Source organism: Balaenoptera physalus (genome assembly GCF_965194825.1).
Source record: "Balaenoptera physalus genome assembly, chromosome: 2".
In the NCBI taxonomy this organism is placed as follows: domain Eukaryota; kingdom Metazoa; phylum Chordata; class Mammalia; order Artiodactyla; family Balaenopteridae; genus Balaenoptera; species Balaenoptera physalus.
This window is the reverse complement of record NC_138883.1, coordinates 69,608,914-69,627,128: the sequence shown is the minus strand read 5'-3', so window position 1 is coordinate 69,627,128 and position 18,215 is coordinate 69,608,914.

The following is an 18,215-nucleotide window of genomic DNA, read 5'->3' as shown; positions in this document are numbered from 1 at the left end:
TAGTTTTCAAACCATTTTGCTGATTAAAGTTATATATGTTCATTGTAGAACATGTAGAAACAAATAAAAAGATAAAAGAATTAAAATAAAGTCATCCATAATCCTACCACTCACATTTACTGAAAAGACACCCCATCCACTACACTGTAGAATCCTAAGTCAGTTGACATACATATATAGTCCACATCTGATCTCTGTATTCTGCACCAGTAATAGAAATACAAACAAAATACCAGTTGTGGAAATATGAATAAAACAATTGATTAGGCAATTCAGAAAAGAGGCTAACCAAATAGCCAACATGTGAAAAGTTGGCCAATTTCATGAGTTATGAGGAAAGTTAAAACAATTTAATATTCTCCAGAATGGCTAAATGAAAAGGAGAGAAAATTCCAAGTGCTGGAAAAGATTTGGAGAAACTGAAACTTGCTTACATTGCAAGTAGGACTGTATATCAGTATAAGGACTCTGAAAATTGTTAGGCAGGGCCTCCTAAAGCCCCCAATTATATGCATAGCATTTGATTCAGCAATGTACCTCATAAATATACTCAACAGAAGTATGATATATATGTTCACCAAAACTCATGTACAAGAATATATATAGTAGCTCTATTCATAATAGACCCAAACTGGAAACATCCCAAATATCTAACAAAATCTATCCAATAGAATCGATAAATAAATAGCAGTATAATGATCACTGATAAACTGTATTCTCTTCAGCAATAATAATGAACAAACTATACCCAAAACAACGTTAAAGTATTTCAAACATACTGCTGAGTGAAAGAGAACAGATACAAAAATTTAAAACATGCCAAAGTACTGCACCAAAGGCATGATGCTCTGCCCAGATTCTTCTCCCTTATCTTCCTTATGGAACAAAAGTCTTAAACTGCTGGGTAAAGGGCAGCAAATCCTGTTGTCCTATAGGGTTAGTGGAGATGTTCTCTTTATAGTACTGGTGTATCTGAAGGAAGAAAAAGGGACAATCCCTCTACCCCTGAGGGTGAATAAAAATAAATTCTGGGCTGGAAACTACAACTGGGGGAAAGAGGGGAGGATCAGTGAGAAAGCCCTCCTGCCCCCCAACCAGAATTCAGGGACACATTGCCTAAGATTGATGCTGAACCAGAACAATGAAGAATGTCTTTCTCTTCCTGCCTCCACCACCAGACTAGCAAGCATTGAGGAACAGCAGTCTTCTGCCTGGAAAGGGGCAAAAGGGTAAAGAAAGTCTCTATCTGATGTACAAGTTCAAAGGGAAGACCTAAAGCTGAGAAAAAAGCAAATATTGAGAAAAATCTTGTGGCAAACCAGCCCCCATCTTAAACACAAGGAACTGAGAGAGGAATTTGAAGTCTGTGTTGTACAGAGGATAATCATAGCAACAAAATAAACCAAACACACTACAATTCCTGACTGACTCCACACTTTGCACCAGGGGCCTAGCCAAAAAAAAAAAGTGTACTCATTTTTAGGCAAAAAAAATCTATTCCCCTCCATCTCTGTTTTCCTATACAAGATGTCAGCTTTCAACAAAAAATTAAATGCATAAGAGGAAGCAGAAAAATCACTTTCAAGAGACAAAACAATCAACAAAACAAGACTTCCTAAATATGAGAACACAGAAAAATTTAAATAACTATGATAAGTACGTAAAAGGCTTCAGTGCAAAAGGCAGAGAACATTCATGATCTGGTAAGAAATTTCAGCAGAAAAAGGAAACTAAAAGGAAGATTTAAATGCACATGCTTGAAATGAAAAACATGGAAACAAATGAAGAATGCCTTTGACAAATTCATCAGTAGACTTGATACAGCAAAGAAAACAATCAGTGAACTTGAAAACAGATCAAGAGAAATAACAGACTGAGCCACAAACAGGAAAGACCAGGAAAGGAAAAAAACAAAACAAACAAACAACAAAAACAGAGGAGTGCATACAGAGCTATGAGACAAGATCAATAGCCTAGCATCTATGTCATTAAAATCTTAAAAGCAGATGGAAAGGAAACTAGGAAAAGTAAATATTTGAAGAGATAGTGGCTAGAGATTTTCCAAAACACAGATGCAAGAGTCTCAGTGAACATTAGGCAGGACAAATATAAAACACATGCACACTTAGACTTTTCATATTCAAACTACTCAAAAGGGAAGAAAAAGAAAATACCTTGAAAAAAGCCAAAGACTAAAGGCACATACACAGACAAATATCATATGATATTGCTTATATGCAGAATCTACAAAAGATGATACAAATGAACTTATTTACAAAACAGAAACAGACTCACAGATTTAGAGAACCAACTTGTGGTTACCAGGGGAAAGAGTGGGAGGGAGGGATAGATTGTGAGTTTGGGATTGATATGTACACACTGCTATATTTAAAATAGATGATGAACAAGGACCTACCGCATAGCACAGGGAACTCTTGCTCAATACTCTGTAATAACCTAAATGGGAAAAGAATTTGAAAAAGAATAGATACATGTATATGCATAACTGAATCAGTTTGATGTACACCTGAAACACACATTGTTAATCAACTATACTCCAATATGAAATAAAAAATGTTTTTAAAATAATAAATAAAGGCACATAACTTACAGAGGAACAAAGATGAGAATTACAGTAAACTTCTCGTTATAAACAATGCAAGCCAGAAAACAGTATAGTGATATCATCTTTAATGTAATGAAAGAAAAAAACTGTTAACTAAGAATTCTATACTCTAAAAATATTTTTCAAAAATAAAAGGGAAATAAAGATGTTATCAGGGAAAGAAAGATTTAGAGAATTCATTGGCAGCTGATTTGTATAGTAACAAAAGTTAAAGGAAATATTTCAGCCAGAAGAAATATGATACCAGCGAGAAAACTGTATCTACATTCAAGAAATAAAGAACACAAATAAAGAAATGTCATAAATGAAGGTAAATATAAAATTCATTTTTTTCTTATTTTCAATTGTTCTAGAAGATAAATTACTGATCCCCCCCGAAAAAAAATAGGGGCTTTGTATTGTACATCTGTAGCATATGTACAAGCATAAGTTTCTGCAATAATAGCATTGAGGAGGAAAGGAAGAAATTTAGAGTATCCCCTTTTGTGATCCGTATACTACATATGAAGTGGTTTAATATTACTTGAAGATAGATTCAGATAAATTAAAGATATATATTGTAAATTCTAAAGCAACCTCTGGGAAAAATGTAAAAGACATATGAATAGCAAGCAAATAACAGAGTAAAAATAGAATCATAAAAAATACTTAATCCAAAAGAAGTCAGAAAAAAAGAGGGAAAAAGAATCAAATATCCAATGAAACCAATAGAAAATGTTAAAAGGATGATGGATTTTAATCCAACCACATCAAAGTACATTAAAGTAAAAGTATGGATAAAGATATATCATGCAAACACTAATCAAAATAAAAGAGTGGTCATATTTCTATATCATAAAGTCAAATATCCAAAATGAAGAAATAATCCTAAATATTTATGGAACTAACCACACAGCTTCACAACATGAGGCACAACTGATAAAATTGAAAGGAGAAATAGAAAAATCCAAAGTTACAGTTGGAGGAGACTTCAATACTCTTCTCTCAGTAATTAATAGAACAAGTAGACAGAAATTCAGTAACTACATAGAAGATATGAATAATGTTTTTAATCAACATAACTTATTTGCCATTTATAAAACACTCCACTAAATAACAGCACAATATAAACTCTTTTCAAACACATAGAAATACTTTCAGAGACAGACCATATTCTAGGTCAGAAATCAAACCTTAACAAAATTTAACAATTGATTTATATAAAGTGTGATCTCTAATAATGATGGATTAAAATTACAAATCAATAATAAAAAGTTATCTGGAAAATCCCCCAAATATTTGGAAATTAATATATTTCTAATGGGTCATGAGAACCAAAGGGGATATAACAGGGAAGTTAAAAATATTTTTAATTGAATGAAAATGAAAGCATAACATTAAACTTTGGGAGATTCAGGAAGCTAAAGCAGTGCTTGGAGTGAAATTTATACATTAAATGTCTGTATTATATGAGACAAAATATCTTAAGTCAATATTCTAAAATTTCTACTTTAAGAAACCCAAGAATAAAAGAAAACTAAATCCCAAGCAAGTAGAAGGAAGAAAATAAAAATAACAGCAGAAATCAATGAAACTGAGAACAATAAAAAAAAGAGAGAAAATAATTAAAACCAAATGTGTGTTCCTTGGGAAAAAAGTCAATAAAATTGATAAGCTTCTCATCAGACAAACCAAGAAAAGGGAGAAAATAAGCAAATTACAAATGTCAGAAAGCAAAGAGACAATATCATGACAGGTTAATAAGAAAGTAGTATAAACAACTCTACACCCATAAATTCAACTACTTAGATGAAATAGTAAAATTCTTTGGAAGACTCAAACTCCCAGTGCTCACTGAAGAAGAAATAGATAAACTGTTTCTACATTTACTAAAGAAATTGAATTTATACCTGAAAACTCTCCAGTAAAGCAAACTGCAGGCCCAAATGGTTTCATTGGTGAATTTTCATTAATAGATCAATATATAACCTTGTTTTATGTGCGTTTCTGTTTCAAGACACCTTATTTAGTATATTGTTGATCCATTAACACTGACTTCACAGCCAACAGCACTGTAACTCATGCCTGAACAAAGCTTATCTCACACATGTATTTTTTTTTTTCTGTACGTCATAACACTTAGGAACACTGGATAGCACTTCAGCAGTATGCTTGGGGGCCATTTTAAATAGTAAACTTATCAATAAAGAGCACAAAAAAGTGAAGAAGGTGGCGATAAATAGACCATGAAAATGATGCTTGTTTACAGTATGAGAGCTGAAACAAGAAGATAAAGCATCACCTTGTTTGACCTTGGCTGGGACCATGCACACTAGGTTGCTCAAATTTTTTGCTGCTCTGTACATGTCTGCAAATGCTGCAAAAGCACCACAAATGTTGATTTTGGGGTTAGAGATAAATTTTAACAAGCAGACAAATTCACAAATACAGAATCTACAAATAATGAGGATTGACTGTAATTCACCATATCAACAGAAAGAAGAAAAACCCTATAATTATCTCAATAGACACAGACAAGGCCTTTGAAAAATTCAACACCCCTTCACGATAAAACTCTCAGCAGACTAGTAATAGAAGGGAACATCATCAAGTTGATAAAGGGCACCTACAGAAAAAACTACAGCTAAAATTATACTTAATGGTAAAAGACTGAATGCTTCTTTTCTTTATGATTGGGAACAAGGCAGGGATTTCTGCTCTCACCACTCCTAGCCAACATCTCATTGGTTGTCCTACTCAGCACAATAAAGTAAGACAAAAAGAAAAAAAAACACAGATTAGAAAGAAAGAAAGAAAACTGTCCGTATTCTCAGAAAACAAGACCAACTACCTGGGAAATTCCAAAAGAATCTTAAAAGCAACTAGCACTAAAAAGCAAGTTTATCAAGATTGCAAAACACAAGGACAATCTGAAAATACCAATATTCTTCTATATAGCAGCAACGAACAATTGGAACTTGAAACAAAAATTATAATTTATGAAGCTCCAGTGCTGGACACCTCAAGCCAAACAACTAGCAAGACAGGAACACAACCCCATCCATTAGCACACAGGCTGCCTAAAGTCATACTAAGCTCACAGACACTCCAAAACACACCACTGGACATGGCCCTACCCATCAGAAGGACAAGATCCAGCCCCATCCACCAGAAAACAGACACCAGTACCCCCTACCAGGAAGCATACACAAGCCACTGGACCAACCTCACCCACTGGGGGCAGACACCAGAATTAAGAGGAACTATGACCCTGCAGCCTGAGGAAAGGAGTTCACAAACACAGTAAGTTCAACAAAATGAGAAGACAGAGAAATATGCTGCAGATGAAGGAGCAAGGTAAAAACCCACAAGAACAAATAAATGAAGAGGAAATAGGCAGTCTACCTGAAAAAGAATTCAGAGTAAAGACAGTAAAGATGATCCAAAATCTTGGAAATAGAATGGAGAAAATACAAAAAACGTTTAACAAGGACGTAGAAGAACTAAAGAACAAATAAAAAATGGTAAACAACACAATAAATGAAATTAAAAATTCTCTAGAAGGAATCAATAGCAGAATAACTGAGGCAGAAGAATGGATAAGTGACCTGTAAGATAAAATAGTGGAAATAACTGCCACAGAGCAGGATAAAGAAAAAAAATGAAAAGAATTGAGGATAGTCTCAGAGACCTCTGGGACAACATTAAATGCACCAACATTCGAATTATAGGGGTCCAAGAAGAAGAGAAAAAGAAAGGGACTGAGAAAATATTTGAAGAGATTATAGCTGAAAAATTCCCTAATATGGTAAAGGAAATAGTCAATCAAGTCCAGGAAGCACAGAGAGTTCCATACAGGATAAACCCAAGGAGAAACACACCAAGGCACATATTAATCAAACTATCAAAAATTAAATACATAGAAAAAATATTAAAAGAAGCAAGGGAAAAACAACAAATAAAATACAAGGGAATCCCCATAAGGTTAAAAGCTGACCTTTCAGCAGAAACTCTGCAAGCCAGAAGGGAGTGGCAAGATATATTTAAAGTGATGAAAAGGAAAAACTTAACAACCAAGATTACCCAGCAAGGATCTCATTCAGATTTGATGGAGAAATTAAAACCTTTACAGACAAGCAAAAGCTAAGAGAATTCAGTACCACCAAACCAGCTTTACAACAAATGCTAAAGGAACTTTTCTAGGCAGGAAACACAAGAGAAGGAAACGATCAACAATAACAAACCGTGGAAACACAAAGGATCATAAAAGACTACTACAAGCAACTATATACCAATAAAATGGACAACATGGAAGAAATGGACAAATTCTTAGAAATGTACAACCTTCCAAGACTGAACCAGGAAGAAATAGAAAGTATGAACAGACCAATCACAAGTAATGAAATTGAAACTGTGATTAAAAATTTTCCAACAAACAAAAGTCCAGGACCAGAGGGCTTCACAGGCGAATTCTATCAAACATTTAGAGAAGAGCTAACATTGATCCTTCTCAAACTCTTCCAAAAAATTGCAGAGGGAAAAACACTCCCAAATTCAGTCTACAAAGCCAGCATCACCCTGATAACAAAAGCAGAAAAAGCTATCCAAAGAAAGAAAATTATAGACCAATATCACTGATGAACATAGATGTAAAAATCCTGAACAAAATACTAGCAAACAGAATCCAACAACACATTAAAAGGATCATACATCTTGATCAAGTGGGATTTATCCCAGGTATGCAAGGATTCTTCAATATACGCAAATCAATCAATGTGATAAACCATATTAACAAATTGAAGAATAAAACCATATGATCATCTCAATAGATGCAGAAAAAGCTTTTGACAAAATTCAACACCCACTTACGATTAAAAACTCTCTAGAAAGTAGGCATAGAGGGAACCTACCCCAACATAATAAAGGCCATATACGACAAACCCACAGCAAACATCATTCTCAATGGTGAAAAACTGAAAGCATTTCCTCTAAGATCAGGAACAAGACAAGGATGTCCACTCTTGGCACTATTATTTAACATAGTTTTGGAAGGCCTAGCCATGGCAATCAGAGAAGAAAAAGAAATAAAAGGAATCCAAATTGGAAAAGAAGAAGTAAAACCATCACTGTTTGCAGGTGATTCTATACATAGAAAATCCTAAAGATGCAACCAGAAAACAACTAGAGCTGTTCAATGAATTTGGTAAATTTTCAGGATACAAAATTAATGCACAGAAATCTCTTGCATTTCTATACACTAACGATGAAAGATCAGAAAGAGAAATTAAGGAAACAATCCCATTTACCATAGCAACAAAAAGAATAAAATATCTAGGAATAAACCTACCTAAGGAGGCAAAACACCTGTACTCAGAAAATTATAAAACACTGATGAAAGAAATCAAAGATGACACAAACAGATGAAGAGATATATACCATGTTCTTGGATTGGAAGAATCAATATTGTGAAAATGACTATACTACCCAATGCAATCTACAGATTCAGTGCAATCCCTATCAAATTACCAATGGCATTTTTCACAGAACTAAAACAAAAAATCTTAAAATTTGTATGGAGACACAAAAGACCCCGAATAGCCAAAGCAATCTTGAGAAAGAAAAACAGAGCCAGAGGAATCAGGCTCCCTGACTTCAGACTATACTACAAAGCTACAGTAATCAAGACAGTATGGTACTGGCACAAAAACAGAAATATAGATCAATGGAACAGGATAGAAAGCCCAGAGATAAACCCACACACCTATGGTCAACTAATCTATGACAAAGGAGGCAAGAATATACAATAGAGAAAAGACAGTCTCTTCAATAAATGGTGCTGGGAAAACTGAACAGCTACATGTAAAAGAATGAAATTTGAACACTCCCTAACACCATACACAAAAATAAACTCAAAATGGATTACAGAGTTAAATGTAAGCCCGGACACTGTAAAACTCTTAGAGGAAAACATAGGAAGAACACTCTTTGACATAAATCACAGCAAGACCTTTTTTGATCCACCTCCTAGAGCAATGAAAACAAAAACAAAAATAAACAAATGGGATGTAATGAATCTTAAAAACTTTTGTACAGCAAAGAAAACCTTAAACAAAACGGAAAGACAAGCCTCAGAATGGGAGAAAATATTTGCAAACAAATCAACAAAGGACTGATCTCCAAAATATACAATCAGCTCAATATCAAAAAATCAAACAACCCAATTAAAAATGGGTGGAATACCTAAATAGACATTTCTCCAAAGAAGACATACAGATGGCCAAGAGGCACATGAAAAGATGCTCAACATCACTAATTAATTATTAGAGAAATGCAAATCAAAACTACAATGAGGTATAACCTCACACCAGTCAGAATGGCCATCATCAAAAAATCCACAAACAATAAATGCTGGAGAGGGTGTGGAGAAAAGGAAACCCTCTTGCACTGTTGGTGGGAATGTAAATTGACACAGCCACTATGGAGAACAGTATGGAAGTTCCTTAAAAAACTAAAAATAGAATTACCATATGACCCAGCAATCCCACTACTGGGCATATACCCTGAGAAAACCACAATTCAAAAAGAGTCATGTACCACAATGTTCATTGCAGCACTATTTACAATAGCCAGGACATGGAAGCAACCTAAATGCCCATCGACAGATGAATGGATAAAGAATATGTGGTACATATATTAGCCATAAAAAAGAAAGAAACTGGGTCATTTGTAGAGATGTGGATGGACCTAGAGACGGTCATACAAAGTGAAGTAAGTCAAAAGAGAAAAACAAATATCATATATTAACACATATATGTAGAATCTAGAAAAATGGTACAGATGAACCTGTTTGCAAGGCAGAAATAGAGACACAGACATAGAGGACAAACATATGGACACCAAGCGGGGATGGAGGGATGAGATGAATTGGGAGATTGGGATTGACATATATACACTAGTATGTATAAAATAGATAACTAATGAGAACCTGCTGTATAGCACAGGGAACTCCACTTTGCTGTACAGTAGAAACTAACACAACATTGTAAAACAACTATACCCCAATAAAATAAAATAAAATAAAATAAAATAAATTATAATTTACAATGGCACCAAATACCTTATACCACAGGTATAAATTTTACAAAATACATGCAAGATCTTTATGTATAAAATTCTAATTAAAAAAATTAAATAAGGGCTTCCCTGGTGGCGCAGTGGTTGAGAATCTGCCTGCTAATGCGGGGAACACGGGTTCGAGCCCTGGTCTGGGAGGGTCCCACATGCCGCGGAGCGGCTGGGCCCGTGAGCCACAATTACTGAGCCTGCGTGTCTGGAGCCTGTGCTCCGCAACAAGAGAGGCCGCGATAGTGAGAGGCCCGCGCACAGAGATGAAGAGTGGCCCCCACTTGCCACAACTAGTGAAAGCCCTCGCACAGAAACGAAGACCCAACATAGCCATAAATTAAAAATAAATAAATAAATAAATAAAAATTAAAAAAAAATAAAAATAAAAATAAAAAAAATTAAATAAGACCTAAATTAACGGAACAATATATATCATACTCCTGGATTGAAAAATTCAATATTGTTAAGATGTCCTTTCTTCCCAAACTCATGTACAATGTAATTCCAATCAAAACTGCAACAGTTTTTATGTATTGATTTTTTTTGTTAGAACTTGACAATTTTTTTCTAAAATCTGTATGTCCAGGCAAAGGAACTAGAATAGCCAAAACAATTCTGAAAAAGAAAACTTTGTACGACTTACACAACCAGATTTCCATACTTACCATGTAGTAGACATGTGGTATGTGATTTTCAAAAAAAAAGACTATATGACTATACATCAAGGAAGTGCAATAAAAAGTCCAGTAATAGATCCACACATATGTAGTTAATTTACATAAAGATACAAAGGCAATTCAATGTAGAAATGGTTTTCTTTTTAATGTATTTCCAGCATATGGAGAAGATTGAATTTCTCTTCATATCTCACATTCAATACCAAAATAAAGTTACCCAAACTGGGTCACAGACCAAATTAAAAACCTAAAACTATATAACATTATGGTGCTTCACAGAATCAGTCAAATAATTTATAACCTTACTAATTCTTTGCTGTGAAATTGTTCTTTTGATACCTGAGAGAGAGATGTTAAAATCACCAGTAATGTCTATTTTTCTATTTGTCCATTAAGACTGTCAGTTTTTGCTTCATGTGTTTTAAAGCTCTGCTATTAGGTACATTTACATTTATAAACTATTATAATTCCTTAATGTATTAACCCAATTATCATTAGGAAATGTCCCTGTTTGTCTCTTGTAACCCTTCTTGTCATGAAGTATTTTTCTTACATCAACATAGTCACTCCAGCTTTCCTAGTCTTACTGTTTGCATAGTATATATTTTTCCTACCTCTTATATTCATCCTGTTTGTGTCTTTGTGTCTAATTGTATCTCTTGTAGACAGCATAAAGCTGCTTCTAGTTCTTGATTTTTACTGCCTCTTTAAAACTGTCTGTTGATTGGAGTGTTTTACCCATTTTACCTGAAGCTATTATTGATATGATTGTATTTAGTTCTGCCACTTTGCCATATATTTTCTATTCGTCATCTATTTTTTCATCTTTTTTCCTCCTTTCCTGCTTTGTTTTTTGTTACTCGAACTTATTTTTAGTATTCCATTTTAATTCCTCTTTTGGCTTCTTAGCTCCATCTCTTTATTTCATTTTAGTCTTTGCCAAAAATGTATCACAATCTTCTTAGAGTTTATGTTCAATTATTTAAGATAAAATACTAGAAACTTGCAACCGTATACCTATAGATAGCTCCATCCCCTGTGTTACTGTTAACATACATATCACATCTATGTATATTATAAACCCAATAGTTCAGTGTCTTAACTTTTGCTCTGAGCCACCACATGTGTTTTAAAGAATTTAAGATAGATAAAGAAAAACGTTACTGTTTTATATTTATCAACGTATGTATCATTTCCTGTGTACTTTATTTCTTCTTGTAGATCTAAGTTACCATCTGTGTCCTTTCCCTTCACCCTAAAGAACTTCCTTTGGAAATTTTAGAGCAGGTATGCTAGGTTCACTGGATATATAATTCTTGGCAGACAATTTCAATAATTTGAACATGTCATTCCAATGTTTTCTAGACTCTTGTTTCTGATGAGAGGTCAATCATCAATTGTACTGTTATTCCCTTGCATGTAATTTGTTATTCTTTTCTGGCTGCTTTCAAGATTTTTCTTGATCATTGACTTTTCTCTCCCTCCTCCCATCCTGGAACATAAATTGCATATATATTGGACTGCTGGATATTGTCCCACAGCTAAGTCTCTGCTCAGTTTTTTAAAAAATAAACTTTCTTCTTTTATATTACTTTTTATTGATCTAATTTCAAGTTTACTATTTTTTCTCCCACCCTCAAATATTGTTGAGCCTATGTCAATTTTTCCTTTTAGTTATTGTAATTTTCAGCTCTAGAATATCTTCTTTTAATTGTTTCAGTTTCTCTGTTGATTTTTCCCTAATTCTTCACTCAGATGACCAATTTTTCTTTATTATTTAATCATATGTGCCTTTTAATTTTTGAGCACATTTATAGTAACAGTTTTGAATTTGTTATCTGCTAAATACAACTTCTGGACCCACTCAAAGTCAGTTTCTATTGATTGCTTTTTTCCCCCTACGTGTAGGTCATCCTTTCTTGTTTCTTGGAAAGTCTAGTGATTTTTTAGTTTAAAACGCAGACAATGTAGATATTGTAATCTGTTGGGTTCTTCTGAGGATTGTTTTTCATTATTGTTTTTGCCATTGTTTTCTTTTTTTCTACTGTGTTTTGTTGCTGCTGTTATAATAGGCAATTACCTACTCCAGACTCAAAGTGCAAACTCTGTCTACCCTGCATTTTACAAATCTCTGCTTAATTTTTACAACTTCTCAATGCTACATTTCTTAGCCTGGAACCCTGAGAGTGTCCCCTGCATCTGCACAGCTCAGCAGGCAGCCAAGTATTTGAGCAGAGTATATACACAGATTTGGGGGCTTACCCCCTCTAGGATCACATTGCTTTGGGGGATTCTCCCCTTAAGTTTTAACTGCTCTTCCAGCTTCAAGTTCTGTCCTCTGATGCCTCAAGCCCGTAAGGCTTCAGCTGTCTACCTCCAAGCTGTGCATAGTTCTGGAAATATATTCAGTTAAAATAGCAGCAAACTCACAAATCTCATCCAGTGCAGTCCTATCTTTCAAGGCTAATTTCCTCCCTGATATCTATCTGTTTTGGGATAGTCCCACTAGGTTCTTCCCTGAAGACACATAAGTTAGCTGTCAGAGATTCAGGCAATTTATTCTGTTTTGGGTCTTTTGCATTCTGTAGTTCTCTCACAGATTTCCCTCTTAAATTTCCAGAAATCCTTCCAGCTCTAAGCTGGTTTTGTTTTGTTTTGTTTTTGTCATCTCCACCGATAAGCCAGTAGTTTTCTGCTGCTATAAACAGCGGTTGAGGAGAACAGACAGGAAAAATAGCTACAAACTCTCAAATTTCATCCTGTGCAGTTAGTTTTTCAAGAGTAAAACCTCCTCTAGATTCTATCTAATTTTAGATGCTTTCCAGTGTCTTTATGTTTTTTCATATTTTATACAGATTTTACAATGGCTACCTCCAAAAAGTTTTCATTAATATTTAATTCTATTACCAATACTCAAAACTCAATTTAAACATTGACCTTTTAAAAACAGTCATCATTGTTTTTAAAGAAACAAAACATGTTTATTGTAGTAAATTCAGAAAATACAGATGTGCAAAGAGATAAAAATGAAAATTACTTGTAACTATCTTCAGGTAACCACTGATAATATTTTGCAATGGGATTATTATTTCTGTAATGGGATTATTGCATAGGATAACTGATTTTCAACCATTTACATTCCTGAAAGGTATGCAAAAGTCATTTGTAAGAATGACTTTCATGTTATATCAAACCTAGAGATAAGATAGGTTTCATCCTTATTGTAGATAGAGATAAGATTTATCAAAACAATAAGAAAATATTATAAGATTTTATGCCAAAAAAAAGTGACAGGCTAAACAAAATGCCTGAACACTTTGAAAGAAATATCAATATATTACCAAACTCTACAAAATCTGGGGAGAAGAGAGATCATCAGTTTTAGACATTTAGGCACTTAGATATGTGTCTGGAAGTTTATGGGACATATCAGAGCTGTATTTATAGATTTTTGAGCGATCAGCAGCTAGATAATACTGGATAAAGAGACCAAATCCTTTCGGCCTTTGTAGGACATGTGAAATAATTTTGTCTTTATTCTGAGAGCAGTGGAAGCCATTGACAGATTTTTTACAAGAAGATAATGTTATAAGGTTTGCCATTTGAAAAGTTCAATAACTGCACTGCAAAAAAACTGATTGGAGGAGAGAGAAAAGATATGTAAGAAAATGAGTTTAATGGCTATTTCAGTAGCTCAGATGAAAATGATGGTAATGTAGACTACAGTGATTTTGGTGAAAGAAGTGGGAAGATTTATAAGATATTGAGAAAGTAAAATCCAAAGGCTTTGTTGATGGATTTGATGTTCAGGATAAAAAAAAAAAAAAAACAGTTTCTTCTGGCCTGAGTAACATAGAATACCATTCACTGAACTAAGGAATTGCACATCACACATTCATTAATTTTTCATTCATATCTCCTTGGAAAGTATGTAATCCTCAAGAGAAATATTCCTTATAATTTTAAAACCCTTGATTTCAAAATTAACATGAATATTCTGTTTAGATACATAAGACAAATGCATTCCAGTTTTCTAATAACAACAACATACCATTCAAGTCGTGATTATAAAGAACCGTGCTAATATTGTCACACCTGTCTCACCTCAAGTTTTCCCGCCATCAGCAAATTTCTGGGTCTTATTCTTTCTACAAATCTTGAAACTCTTTCAGCCTCTCCTGTCACTAAGTGAACACTTTCTTCTAGGTCATCTTTATTGCTGTTCCTACAGCTCACCCACCTTAATAGCATTCATGTATTATTAGATGAAATCTTATGTAAAATAATGATCTACTGCTACAAGAAGAGAAAATTTTAAATATGTCTTTTTAGCATATAAATAATCATAACAAACACAGGGTATAAATAATACTTAGCATAAAGACCCTGGATAAATACATTTATTTTCTTTTAAAACATCGATAACATTTTGTGACTGCTGCTTTGTATTATATTGACTTTTGTGAAAGCATCTAATTTTTTTTAACTTGTTTAAAAAAAAGTCATTCATTATGATAGGAATCATATAAACAAAAAACCATTTTGCAAAATGCCAAATGCCAACAGTTAGTTAAAATAGAAATTTTAAAATTAGAAGGCTAAAAAATATACCTATCCCTTAAGATTAAAGATAACCATTTAGCAAAAATCAAACTATAATATGCAAGCAATAATAAAGTTACCCAAATGTGAACTTTGGACTACATACCAGTTACCAGCCATATTTTACTCTGTGATACATCTCACATCTATGCATTCCCAAATTCATTCTACAAGGCCACCATTACCCTTATACCAAAACCAGACAAAGACACTACAAAAAACGAAAGATACAGGCCAATACCTTTGATAAAGATAGATGCAGAAATCCTCAACAAAATATTAGCAAACCAAATCCAACAATACATTAAAAAGATCATACACCATGATCAAGGTGTATGATCATGGATTTATTCCAAGGCTTCAAGTATGGTTGAACATTTGTAAAACAATCAATGTGATATACCACATTAATAAGGATAAAAATCACATGATCATCTCAATAGATGCAGAAAAATCATTTGACAAAACTCAACATACGTTCATGATAAAAACTCTCATAAAAGCGGGTATAGAGGGAACATACCCCAACATAATAAAGGCTATTAAACACAGCCAACATCATACTCAATGATGAAAAGCTGAAAGCCTTTCTGCTAAATTAAGGAAAACAAGGATACTCACTCTCACCACTTCTACTTAACATAGTATTGGAAGTTCTAGCCACAACAATCAGACAAGAAAAAGAAATAAAAGGCATCCAAATTAGAAGGGAAGAGGTAAAACTGTCACTATTTGCAGGTGGCATGATAATTCACATACAGAACCCTAAAATCTCTACCCCAAAACTATTAAAACTAATAAATGAATTCATCAAAGTGCATAGATACAAGATTAATATACAGAAATATGTTGCATGGCTATGCACTAATAATGAAATATCAGAAAGAGAAAGTAAAAAAATTTTTTAAGTCCCATTTAAAATCACATAAAAAAGTTATCTAGTAATAAACCTAACAAAGAACATAAAAGACATATACTCTGAAAACTATAAAACACTGATAAAGGAAATTGAAGATGATTCAAAGAAATAGATATCCTGTGTGCTTGAATTGGAAGAATTAATATTGTTAAAATGGCCATACTATAAAAAGCAATCTGCAGATTTAATGCAATCCCTATCCATTTTTTTTTAGCATCTTTATTGGAGTATAATTGCTTTACACTGGTGTGTTAGTTTCTGCTTTATAACAAAGTGAATCAGCTATACATATACACATATCCCCATATCTCCTCCCTCTTGTGTCTCCCTCCCACCCTCCCTATCCCACCCCTCTAGGTGGTCACAAAGCACCGAGCTGATCTCCTTGTGCTAACTACCTGTGACATTTCTTGGAGAACTAGAGCAAGTAATCCTAAAATTCATATGGAAACACAATAGACCCCAAATTGCCTAAGCAGTCTTGAAAAAAAGAGCAATGTAGGTATAACCCTCCCAGAATTCAGACTATACTAAAAAATCTACAGTAATCAAAACAGCTGGTATTAGCACCAAAACAGACACATAGATCAATGGAACAGAGTAGAGAACCCAGAAATGAACCCACACTCTTTTGGTTAATGAATCTATGACAAAGGAGGCAAGAATATGCAATGGAGAAAAGACAGTCTCTTCAACAAGTGACACTGGGAAAACTACACAGCCACATGTAAAACAATGAAATTGGAACATTCCCTTACACCATATACAAAAATAAACTCAAAATGGTTTAAAGACCTGAAACCATAAAACTCCTAGAAGAGAATATAGGCAGAATACTCTTTGACATAAATCATGGCAATATTCTCTTGAATCAGTCTCCTAAGACAAAAGAAACAAAAACAAAAATAAACAAATGAGATCTAATTAATCTTAAAAGGTTTTTCACAGCAAAGGAAACCACTGACAAAACAAAAAGACAACCTATGGAATGGGAGAAAATAATTGCAAATGATGCAACTGACAAGTAATTAATATCCAAAATATACAAACAGCTTATACAACTCAATATAAAAAAAAAAAATCAGAAAATGGGCTGAAGACCTGAATAGATATTTCCCCAAAGAAGACATAGAGATGGTTAACAGGCACATGAAAATATGCTCAACATTACTAGTTATTAGAGAAATGCAAATCAAAACAAAATTGAGATATTACCACATGCCTATCAGAATGGCTATCATCTATATGTCTACAAACAACAAATGCAGGAGAGGATGTGGAGAAAAGGGAACCCTTGTACACTATTGGTGGGAATGTAAATTGGTACACCCACTGTGGAAAACTATGGAGGTTTCTCAAAAAATTAAAAATAGAACTACCATATGATCCAGAAGTTCCATTCCTGGGTATGTATCTGGAAAAAACAAAAACACTAATTTGAAAAGATACATGCATTCCAAATTCATAGCAGCACTATTTATAATAGCCGAGACACAGAAGCAAACCAAGTGCCCATCAACAGACCAATGGATTAAGAAGATGTGGTGTGTGTAGACACACCACACACACAAACACACACTGGAATACTACTCAACCATAAAAAAGAATAAAGTAATACTGCCATTTGCAGCAATGTAGATGGACCTAGAGAATATTATGCTTAGTGAAATAGAAATATACAAACACTGTATGATGTCACTTATATGTGGAATCTAAAAAATAATACAAATGAATGTATATGCAAAACAGATATAGAAAACAAACTTGTGGTTACCAAAGATGAGAGGGGAACAGGGAGGGCCAAATCTGCTGGAGGGCCAACAGATATAAGCTATTATATATAAAATAGATAAACAACAAGGATATACTGTATAGCACATGGAATTACATCCACTGTCTTGTCATAACCTATAATGGAGTATAATCTGCAAAAATACTGAATCACTATGCTGTATTCCTAAAACTAACATAATATTGTAAATCAACCATACTTCAATTAAAAAATAATACAAAAATTAAAATTTTTTAAAAGGAGGTTCAGTTAAAGTAAACAGCAGTCTAAATCATCAAAGGCAGTTCCCCATATCTTTCCTTCCCTATCCAGAATATGCCCAGAATAGATGAGATTCAGGGAGTTCTTCACACTGAAGAAAGTGTTTAGATTATAGAACATGTTCATTCTATACTCCAGAGTGTTGAAAAGCCTATGTGACATTCTCCAGGAAGCCAAGTCTTAGCCCTTGGGTTTTACTTAGAATAGCTAATCCTTAGTGAGGGACATTCTGCT